This window comes from Lethenteron reissneri, unplaced genomic scaffold, assembly GCF_015708825.2.
Source record: "Lethenteron reissneri isolate LAM-NWPU_2019-01 unplaced genomic scaffold, ASM1570882v1 scaffold_1400, whole genome shotgun sequence".
Classification (NCBI taxonomy): domain Eukaryota; kingdom Metazoa; phylum Chordata; class Hyperoartia; order Petromyzontiformes; family Petromyzontidae; genus Lethenteron; species Lethenteron reissneri.
Window position 1 is genome coordinate 60,883 of NW_026891114.1, and position 11,346 is coordinate 72,228.

Genomic DNA, 11,346 nt, shown 5'->3' on the forward strand with positions numbered 1-11,346 from the left:
GGTTCCGTGACTCAGCTGTGACAATTGTCAGGATGATATTTTGTGTTTCTCCTGGAGGAAGCCGACGTGCTCTGAAGCCCAGTGGGGGCGCTGGGGTCAGACTGCACCGCGGCAGAAAGTTGCAATAAAAACCACGACGCCCCGTCCAGTCTCACGCGACGCATTCCTTTTCGCCCTCGACTGCTCTCATTTTTATCTCGCGTATTCTTCAGTCGTGATTTGAAGCCTTCGTGACTGCAGGCATCGTTCCATACTCTTTGGTTCTTTAAGTCACGCGGGTGAAAAAAAACTCTATGGCATAGACTCAGCACTGCCCATAGACTCAACACTGCACCATAGACTCAACACTGCACCATAGACTCAACACTGCACCATAGACTCAGCACTGCACCAAAGACTCAACACTGCACCATAGACTCAGCACTGCACCAAAGACTCAACACTGCACCATAGACTCAACACTGTCCATAGACTCAACACTGCCCCATAGACTCAACACTGCACCATAGACTCAGCACTGCCCATAGACTCAACACTGCACCATAGACTCAACACTGCCCATAGACTCAACACTGCACCATAGACTCAACACTGCACCATAGACTCAACACTGCACCATAGACTCAGCACTGCCCATAGACTCAACACTGCCCATAGACTCAACACTGCCCATAGACTCAACACTGCCCATAGACTCAACACTGCCCATAGACTCAACACTGCCCATAGTCTCAACACTGCCCATAGACTCAACACTGCCCATAGACTCAACACTGCCCATAGACTCAGCACTGCCCATAGTCTCAACACTGCCCATAGACTCAGCACTGCCCATAGTCTCAACACTGCCCATAGACTCAGCACTGCCCATAGACTCAGCACTGCCCACAGACTCCACACTGCCCCCCCCTGCACCCCCCTGTATCCCTCCTCCTCACCCAGCAGTAGACAGAGTCTACCCTACACGATGTTTACTTTAGACGTGAGTATTGCACAACGCATTCCATGATTGTGAAGCTTAAATCCACACAGCTCAGCGGAAACCATCGACCATTCGCCAGATCCGAAGGCAGCCCTTGGCAAGGGGCGTGTTGAGTCAACAGGGCTGAGTCACCACGGAGCCCTGGACACAGACGCTGCTGCAGTCAAGCTGCTGGGTGCTTGCTGGCTTCTTGCTGGGCAACTGCTGCTCCACCATTGCTGTGGTGCTGGGACTGACACCTCCACAGGCAAGCCTCTCATCACCACCACCTCCACCTCATCCTCCTGCTGTGTGGGTGAGTGAGCGAGCGAGTGGGGGGTGAGTGTGTGCGTGTAGGCCTCGGCAAGGTGGATGTTAAAGGGAAAAGCAGCGATTCTAGATTTGAAGTTTTCGTGACTGCAAGGGTTCATACTCTTAGGGGGTTGTTTTTCGGTAAAGTCACGTCGGTAAAAAAATAAAAAAAATAATAAGATAAAATAAAAATACATCGACTTATTTTCACGTATTATTATTTTATTTTTCTTATTTAACCAACGTGCCTTTACCGAAAAAAACCTAAGAGTAAGAAAAACAATGAGGCTACTTTTACCCTACCTTTTACCCTTACCCCATACAAATAATCCGATTACATGGTGATTACTGGGGCACTACTACACATGGACAATGTTTATAACGGTAAATGCTATAAGGTAGAGCGCTTTATACATATAGAATACTCTCGATGATTCCAATTTTACACGCTTTTGTTGTTGTTGTTGTCGTTGTTGTATCCTCAAATCTTGTAACTCAATTTTAACCCACTTCCCAATGTGATATCGACTGCAAACTTGGTATACTTACGTCATACTGATGACAACACGACATTCTATCGTAAAAAATAAAAGATAAATATTTGGAAACATTATTTTGTAAATGTTATGTTTCGGCTTGGGTCTAATTGTCCACGCTCAACTAACGTTGGCTGTAATTGGCCACGGTGAATGCATTTATGATACGTAGCTTTAGCGATTTTATTTACTACTACACACTAATATACACTACACTACACACTACACTATACACTACACTATTACTATACACTACGCTATACACTACACTATACACTACACTATTACTATACACTACGCTATACACTACACTATACACTACACTATGATACGTAGCTTGAGCGATTTTATTTACTACTACACACTAATATACACTACACTATACACTACACTATTACTATACACTACACTATTACTATACACTACGCTATACACTACACTACACACTACACTATTACTATACACTACACTATTACTATACACTATTACTATACACTACACTATACACTACACTATACACTACACTATTACTATACACTACGCTATACACTACACTATACACTACATTATGATACGTAGCTTTAGCGATTTCATTTCAATTTTACCACGATACGATACGTTCAATGCATGCTAAAAGTTTATTTTTCTAGCAGATAGGATTGTTTCCTGAACAAACTTCATATTAATTTGCAGTTCATATAGGTAGGCTAAGAATTTACCTTGTTTTTTTTACTTTAAATGTTACTGTGCAATACAGTCTTGTAATTAATAAACACACACAGGATATAGTCTATACAGTACGCTACTGTAACTTGCTCTGTTTTGCTAGATTACCACCACCCTGTAAGACTCCTGGCTAGGCTAGAGGCCATCTTCGACTTACGATATTTTCGACTTACGATGATAGGGTCGTTGTAACACATCTCCATCGTAAATAGAAGTGACATTCAGATCGACATCACATGCCACCCTCCATCTGCACTGCTCCTTCTGCTGCTGCTGCTGAGTTCAACAACTCGGCAGAATCAGCGTCACCGCCACGCAAAGTAGAGGAAAGGTAAATCCATCATTGACATGTTTTTATAAATACATATTCAACTTCACTAATTCGTTATCTATATACAGATAACATGAAAACACGATCTTGTTTATCCATATACAGATACAGCTAAACTACGTGTTATCCATATACAGATAAAACTAAACTAGATTTAATCGGTATACAGATAATTGATATACTCTTAGGTTTTTTTCGGTAAAACTACGTAGGTAAGAAAAGTTATAAAATTATAATAAACGAAAAATAACTCAATTGTGATGTAATTTCGTTATTTTTCATTTATTATAATATTTTTCTTATTTTTTTCCTACGTGACTTTACCGAAAAAACCTAAGAGTATGAATCCTTGCAGTTACGAAAGCTTCAAATCTCAAAGAAAATTTACGTATTTTTAAATCCTTTATATTAGGTTCACTTGCTTGCTTGCTTATGACCGTGCAAATCTTTCGGTCGTTTTTTAACCAACTTCCCGTGATCCAATCGAGCTGACATTTTGCACACAGACTCGTTGTGCGTGACAATTTATTTTCGTGAAAAAAATTCCAAAATTTTCCACTTTTTAGGAAAAAAACAATTTTCAACATGAATAAAACAGAGGGGACGAAAGGGGAAAAACATATATTTTTTAATTGTGAGTTTATTTAAGAAGTCTGTACATAAGCCAGGTTTTCATCATGCTACATGTAGCCCCAGTGGCCTAATGGACAAGGCACTGGCCTCCTAAGCCAGGGATTGTGGGTTCGAGTCCCACCTGGGGTTGCTGAGAAAAAGCTGTTCATTTTGTAAAATCAAAAAGTCAAGTTAACGAATCTGATAATGAAAAGGCAAAATAGCTCTGTGCCTATAGAAGAGAGTTTTAAAACAGTGTTCAGTTATACTCTTTGGTTCTTTCGGTAAAGTTACGTCGGTCTAGTGCCCATCATCAGGTGATGATGATGATGGATGCTTGTGTTGATGATAGACGCTTGTGTTGAGCCCGAAACGTCGTGATTTATTTTATTTTACACCTACGTGAATTTACCGAAAGAACCAAAGAGTATGGATTCCTGAAGTCACGAAAGCTTCTAATCAAGAGAGTTTTAAACATTCTAGATTTGAAGCTTTCGTGACTGCAAGGATTCATATTCTTAGGTTTTTTTCGGTAAATTCACGTAGGTAAAACATTAAAATTTATAAAAGTAAAATGTTACTTTTTTTTACTTTTATTAATTTTAATGTTTTACCTACGTGACTTTACCGAAACAACCCAAGAATAAGAGTTTTAAACAGTGTACTTTGGTGACAATTATCAACATTGATAAAGCAGAGAATAAAAGGGGAAAATACATATCCATTTCTAATATTATTAAATCCTTTATATTAAGTTCACTTGCTTGCGCACTTACGACCGTGCAAATCTTTCGGTCGTTTTTTAACCCACTTCCCGTGATCCAATCGAGCTGACATTTTGCACACAGACTCGTTGTGCGTGACAATTTATTTTCGTCAAACATTTTTTCAAAAATTTTCCACTTTTTAGGGAAAAAAAATTTCACTAACACAATCGTATATTTTTCCTAAACACAGAAAATTATTCAAGAAAACAACAAAAATGTACAATATAAACAATCATACAAAAACTGAAAACCTTATAATCCTTATATACGACTTTCCTTATATTTAATTTAAAATACCAATGTGATAAAAATGAAACTCTTACTCAAGAAAAACAGAAATGAATAATAAAATAAAACCGATGCCACGCATATAAAGGATTTATAGTGAAAAACTTTGTTTTTACGGGTTAATTTTTTACAAGTGATTTGTCCACCTTTCCTTCACTTATCGTGCTTTTGTACTGAATGTTCTCATGTCCTGACCCCGTGACCTTCCTCGGCGTTTGTGTAAAAGAACTTGATAGCGCATCGGAATGAAGACCTTCATCTGTATTTCTAAAACACCTCAATGCTTCTAGATTTGAAGCTTTCGTGACTGCAACGATTCATACTCTTAGGTTTTTTCGGTAAAGTCAAGTAGGGAAAAATAAATATTAAATAATAAAATAATGAAAATAATAAAATTATTTAAATTATATAAAATAGTCTAATAATTATCATTTTATTAATATTATTTCTATCATTTTATAATTTATTTATTACTATTTATTTTCCCCTACGTGACTGAAATTCGCTGCCTGGATGGCTTTTAGTAGACAAACAACACGTCACAGATGTTCCATTGTAAGACCCCAAAATCTCCCTCCCATCCTTCCCCCTCCTGCCGCCCCTCCCTCTCCTACTCCCTCCCCCCTCCCTCTTGCTCCTCCCCCCTCCCTCCCACCCCTCCCTCCCTCCCCCCCTCCCTCCCACCCCTCTCTCACCTCCCTCCCTCCTCCCCTCCCACCACTCCCTCCCTCTCTCCCTCCCACCCCTCTCTCCCTCTATCCCTCGTCCCCTCCCCCCCTCCCTCCCACCCCTCTCTCACCTCCCTCCCTCCCACCCCTCTCTCCCTCCCCTCCCTCCCTCTTCCCCTTCCTCCCTCCCCCCCTCCCTCCCACCCCTCTCTCACCTCCCTCCCACCCCTCCCTCCCTTCCACCCCTCCCCTCTCCCTTCCCTCCCTCCCTCCCACCCCTCTCTCCCTCTATCCCTCCCCCCCTCTCTCACCTCCCTTCTCCCCTCCCTCCCACCCCTCTCTCACCTCCCTCCCACCCCTCCCTTCCTCCCTTTTTTTTTTTTTACGATCAGTGGAAACAAGAAGATGCTCGGTGTATTCGGCACTTTGTTTCGTTCATCATTTCGTAAATTTTTTTTTTTTTTAAACGGGGCTTTATGTTGCCCTCGCTCGCTCGCTCTCTCGCTCACTCGCTCGCTCGCTCGCTCTCTCGCTCGCTCACTCTCTCGCTCACTCTCTCGCTCGCTCGCTCTCTCGCTCATTCTCTCGCTCCTTTTCTCGCGCTCACTCTCTCGTTATGTACGCCGCCCCCCTCGCAGTCCGACGGCCTCCGACGGGTAGCTCATAACAGCATGCAGAGCTCCCCGTCATCTGCCACGGAGCACACGGCCTCCTCCATCGCCCACTGCTCCTTGAAGGCCGGCACGGCGTGGGTCAGCCGCGCATGGCGGAACTCCAGCCACACCCTGGCTCCGACCAGAGCGCGGAAGATGCCCAGGCTGCTGGCCGGACGTTTCCCCTCCAGGGCCACCTTCCTCGCCCTGTATATGGCGAGCTTGGCGTAGCCGACGAGCACGTTGACCAGCCCCTGGAGATGTTGGGGTCCGTCGCCCTTTCGGTATCCAAAAATGAGGACCGTCGGGGAGAAGTGGAGGCTGAACTTTAGGAGGATGTTTCTCAGGACCTTGAACAGCGAGTCCAGGCTCTTGCACTCCACGTATTGGTGCGCCACCGTCTCCACTTTTCCGCAGAACCGGCACTCCGGGGGCGTGTCGGTGAAGCGCGCCAGGGAGGCGTTGGTGGTGACGGTGCCGTGGGCGATGCTCCAGCTGAGGTCGCCGATGCGGTTGTACGTCGGGCTGGAGTAGAGTTGCCTCCAGCGAGGCCTCTCCGGAGAGATGCAGGGCAGGGCTTTCCTCCAGGCATGGTCCTTATGGCTCCTCAGGGTGTCCTGTTGGTGAAACCGGACCATGTAGGAGTAGAGCACCTTCCTCTTGACATTTGCGAAGGCCACCTCTGGTAGGTCCTCCAGCCGGCACAGGTTGTGATCCGCCTTCGCTTGTCGGCATTGGCGACGCAGTGGCACGACGGAGAGCTCCGGTGGAGGGGGACCGAGAGGGGCTTCGTGATCCCCAACGCCGATGGGGGGCGTTCTCCCCGCTGCCGCTGAGAAGGCCCCCTTGGCTTCGGCCAGGATCCGGGCAGCCACCCGGAGCGATTGCAGCCCTGTCTTTGCGGCCATGTCTGCTGGTCCGAGCCACCGGCCCCGTGTTCCAGGCTCCACCAGATCTCCCATCCTGGTGAGCCGCGCGTTGGTGAGGCGCCTCTCCATGCCGGGGGTGGCGGTGGTGGACGGCAGCTTTGTCTGCGGGTTCCTGAGGATCGGTTCGAAGACCAGATCCTCGGCCGATTGCGGCTGGTTCAGCCTCCTGACGGCGAGGGAGCTCCACGTCTGCAGGACGCTCCTGTAGAAAGGTGGCAGCTGTCCCAGTGGGAGGCCCTGCAGGTCCATATAGAATAGTTGTTTGGAGCACTGCAGACCCCCCAGCTGTTTAAGTAGGAAGGAGGCCGTGACGCTCCAGGCTGGTGCAGGGGTGGTGGCGTGCAGGAACTTTTGTGCGGCCTGCAGTCGGAAGGTGGCCAGCTGACTCCGCACGCACACCAGCCCGTGACCGCCCTCGTCCAGTGGCAGGGCCAGGACCCCAGCCGCGACCCGGTGTCCTCTGCCCGACCAGAAGAAGTCGAGGACTCGCTTCTGAAGCGCGTTAACGAGGCTCATGGGGGGGTGCAGGGAGAAGAGTCGGTGCCACAGCATGGACGTCACCAGCTGGTTCACCACCAACGTCTTTGTCCTGAAGGTGAGGAACTTGCACAGGCGACTCCAGGTGCCCAGCCGCTCCTTCACCTTCTCCTCCAGCTCGACCCAGTTCCTTTGCGGTGGTTCCTCCTCTGGTCCCAGGAACACCCCCAAGTGGTGCAGCGATGTTGTGCTCCAATTGATGGTTTTTGCCTTCTCCGGACACTCGGTCATGTCCCATGCTCCAACCAGCAGGCCGCTGCACTTTTGCCAGTTCATTTTGGATGAGGAGGCCTTCGAAAAGACCTCCTGACACTCGTGGAGCAGGGCGACATCATCCAGGGAACGAAGGATGAGGAGGATGTCATCGGCGTATGCCATCAGGACCAAACTGACATTTGGTTCCCTGAGCACCAGGCCGCTGAGTCTCCACCTTATGAGATTCAGGAAAGGCTCTAATGCCAGTGCATAAAGTTGGCCCGACAATGGGCATCCCTGTCTCACTCCTCGGTCGAATTTGACGGGGGCAGTGAGGGTGCCGTTGATCTTGATCATGCACTCCGCCTTGGTGTAGAGTAGGCGGATCGTTCGGACAAACCCATCTCCAAAACCAAAGGCCTTGAGGGTTCCCAGCAGGTATTTGTGGTCCACTCTGTCAAAAGCCTTTTCCTGGTCAAGGGCCAGAAACGCGATTGGGATGCCCAACCTCTGGGACATCGCGATGAGGTCTCTGACCAGGAAAATGCCGTCGTGGATGGATCGTCCGGGGATGGTGTAGGACTGGTCCCTGTTTACGACTTGTGCAATCACCCCTTTCAGTCGCAGGGAGAGAGCCTTCGTCAATATTTTGTAGTCGGTGTTCAGGAGGGACACCGGACGCCAGTTTTGTAGGTGCCTCAGGTCTCCGTTCTTGGGAAGCAGAGTGAGCACCGCCCTCCTCCAAGACTGAGGCATCACCCCGGTGACAGAGGCTTCCTCCAGCACCTCTCTGTAGTCCTCCCGTAGGGATGGCCAAAAAGCGGCGTAAAACTCCCCTGTTAGCCCGTCTAACCCTGGGGATTTATTTGGGGCCAGTCCTCCTACAGCTGCGTCAAGGTCATTCCTGGTGAGCTTTAGCTCCAGCAGCTCTTTCCCGTCTTCCTCCAGGGTGGGTAGACCGCTCCATGCCTCCGCCTGGGCCGCTCCCGATGTTTCTTCAGGGGAGAACAGGCTGCCGTAGAAGTCTCTGATGATGGTCGACTTCTGCTGGAGTTCGTGCGCCAGGACACCGTCACCATCAAAGAGGCACTCCATGTATTTGCGTCTCCCGTTCTGCCTCCCGAGGGAGTAGAAAACGGGGATCCCGTGTCGAGGTCTGTGATGAGCTTCACCCGGGATCGCACAAACGCTCCCCTCGTCTGCTCCTCCTGTAGGCCTTTGAGACGCTCCCTAATCTCCTCGTATTCTCGGAGAAGAGCAGGGTCATTGTCCTCGGCGAGGCGACTCTCCAAATCGAGGACCCGGGCTTCCATGTCGGTGATGTCCGCGTTCTTCAGTCTGGTGCTCCCCCAGGTGTATTGTTGGCACAACAGCCTGGTGTGCACTTTGCCCATGTCCCACCATTGGGCCAGAGACTCGAACTGCGTTTTGGTTTTTTGCCACTCTTCCCAGAAGTCCTCGAACATCTCTATGAAGGTGCCATCCCCCAGCAGCGAGTTGTTAAAATGCCAGTGGGATGCACCCTCGCGGGCTCTCTCCAGCCTGACACGGAGCACAATGAGGTTGTGATCCGTGAAGGGTGCCGCCCTGATGCCAGACGTTATGGCGCACGTCACAAAGTTCTTAGAAATGTAAAATCTGTCGAGCCTGGACTGTGTCACCGAGCCATCGCGCCTCGTCCTCGTGTACGTGAACTGGCGTTGGCCAGGGTGATGTATGCGCCACACGTCCACCAAGGCGGCGTCCTCCAGTAGTCCCTGCATCTCCCTCTTCGGCCCAACTCCCCCCTGCTGCCTTCCCGAACGATCCAGGGCGCCGATTGTGCAGTTGTGGTCGCCACCCACAATCACGCACTCGTCGTCCGGGATCCCAGCCAGGTGCCTCCTCAGGAGGTGCAGGAACGGGATCTTCTCCTTGTTGTTGACCGGCGCGTACACGTTCAGTAGGTGGGTGGTGACATCGCCCACCCTGACCGTTACCGCGAGCAGCCTTCCCTTCACCACTTCGGTCTGGGTGATGAGCTCGGGATGAAACCCTTTAGCGAACAGGGTCGCGACTCCACAGGAGGTGTTGTCAAGGTGGCTGTAGAAGGAGTCCCATCCTCGTCCTCGACCGTGAGATGCGTCTCCTGAATGAAGAAGACAGAGGCAGCGTGTTTCCTCGCAAGAGACATCGCGGAAAACCTCCGCACTGCCTCCCTGCAGCCGTTCACGTTTAGGGAGGCGATGTACATAGGCATTGGTTTTTGCTTGCCTCCATGTCCTCCCACTTCCTAATTTGTCTGCGGAAATATCTCAGCTTTGCCCTCTCCTTGCCCCGGGACTTGAGTCCCTGATTGGCGAGGACTCTGTCGGCTTGAGTCACAGAGGCCTTTATTGCCTTGCTGTCCTTCCATCGAACCATGGCCATGTCCGCTCTGTCCTTCCTCAGGTTGGTGTCATCAAGGAATTTCCAGAGATCTTCCGAGGAGACCAGGCAAGTCTGAGAGTCAAGGACTGTAGACTCCTGGCTGCTGTCGCTCCCCACACTGAGGCAGTCGTCCCGATCAGAGTCGATTACCCCGGCGTCCGTCTCTGCTGGAAGAGCTGCAGCGGCTGGGCTGGCGCATGGCCCAGCGGCATCCTCTCCCCCAGTGTCGTGGACGATTTGGGATGTCTCCTGCTGGCTCTTCGGGTGGATGGCCCCGGGGTGTTTCTTCCACTGGTTTTGGGTCAGCAGTGGGACGGGGACCTTCCTCGTCATTCCCATCCATTTCATCCTCGGTGAGTGTGCTTGATGACTCTCCACCGACTTCCTCCTCTTGGTCGAGGGCTGAGCCAATAGGATCTGTCATCGTTTCATGCATAGCTGGTGGGGAGTGAGTCTCTATCACCGCAGTAGACGGGTCGATTTCCGTGGCGATGTCGCCTTCATCGTCCGCGCTCTCCTGCTGTGGAAACCCGTCCCCAGACACACGCTGCTTCTTCCTTATGACGAGTTTCTTCCTCGCCGCCCGCGCGTCACTCGGCGTGGCGTCCGGGATGGCGAAAACCATGTCGTCGGCGTCCGGCAGCTGTTCTGCTTCCTCCCCCGGTGTGGGAGGTTTCACCGCTTCTTCCGGTTCGAGGTCTGGGAGGGGTTCCTCCTCTGAATTAGACCCTTGCGATCCGGTTTCTTCAGTATTTTTCCTCTTGCGATTAGTCGCTTGAGGTGGCGATGTTGGGGCCACTACCTCAGGTGTAGGAGGCTGCGTGGCTGGCGGGTCCGGTGTGGGCTGTTGGGGGCCTTGTTGCAGTGGGGGCTCTTGCTGCTTTCCCCCCTCTGCTGTGCCTCCCTCCTCCCCACTCTTTTCTCCGACCCTTGGCGTCGTCGGTTTAGGGCAATCCCTTCGGAAGTGGCCCTCTTCTTTGCAAAGATTGCATTTGATGCAATCCTTGGCATAAAACAGTCTATGGGCAATGCCTGCATAGACAATCACAAACGATCCCTGCCCGTGTTGTCCGGGAGTCAGTAGGACTTGCACCTGCCTCCTGAAAGAAAAGACGTGTTTCAGGATGGGGCGTCTGCACCCCAGCGACACGCCACGTACTGGCGACACGACCGTGCCCAGCTTGGACACGTGCTCCAGCATGTCCTTGTCGGGGATGTAGGGCGGCACGTTGGAAACGACGATTCACGCCGCCACCGAAACGATGGGTTCCAGTTGGACGTACACTCCCCGCACGGTTATCCCCTTCTCGACGGCCGCATCGGCCACCTTCTTCGTCGTCAGGAAGAAGACGGCTTTCCCACTGAGCTTCGCGGCGTGGGCGATGGTGTCTGGCGGGACGATGGCGGCCAGGGCCATGACGT

The 11,346-nt window shown here is 50.4% G+C and overlaps 1 non-coding gene across 1 annotated transcript; it reads left to right on the top strand.

Moving 5' to 3' along the window:
- Positions 1-3,555: 3,555 nt before the first annotated feature.
- Positions 3,556-3,628, top strand: TRNAR-CCU (transfer RNA arginine (anticodon CCU)). Its single transcript has one exon. It is a non-coding gene; the product is annotated as a tRNA-Arg (tRNA).
- The last annotated feature ends 7,718 nt before the right edge of the window (positions 3,629-11,346 follow it).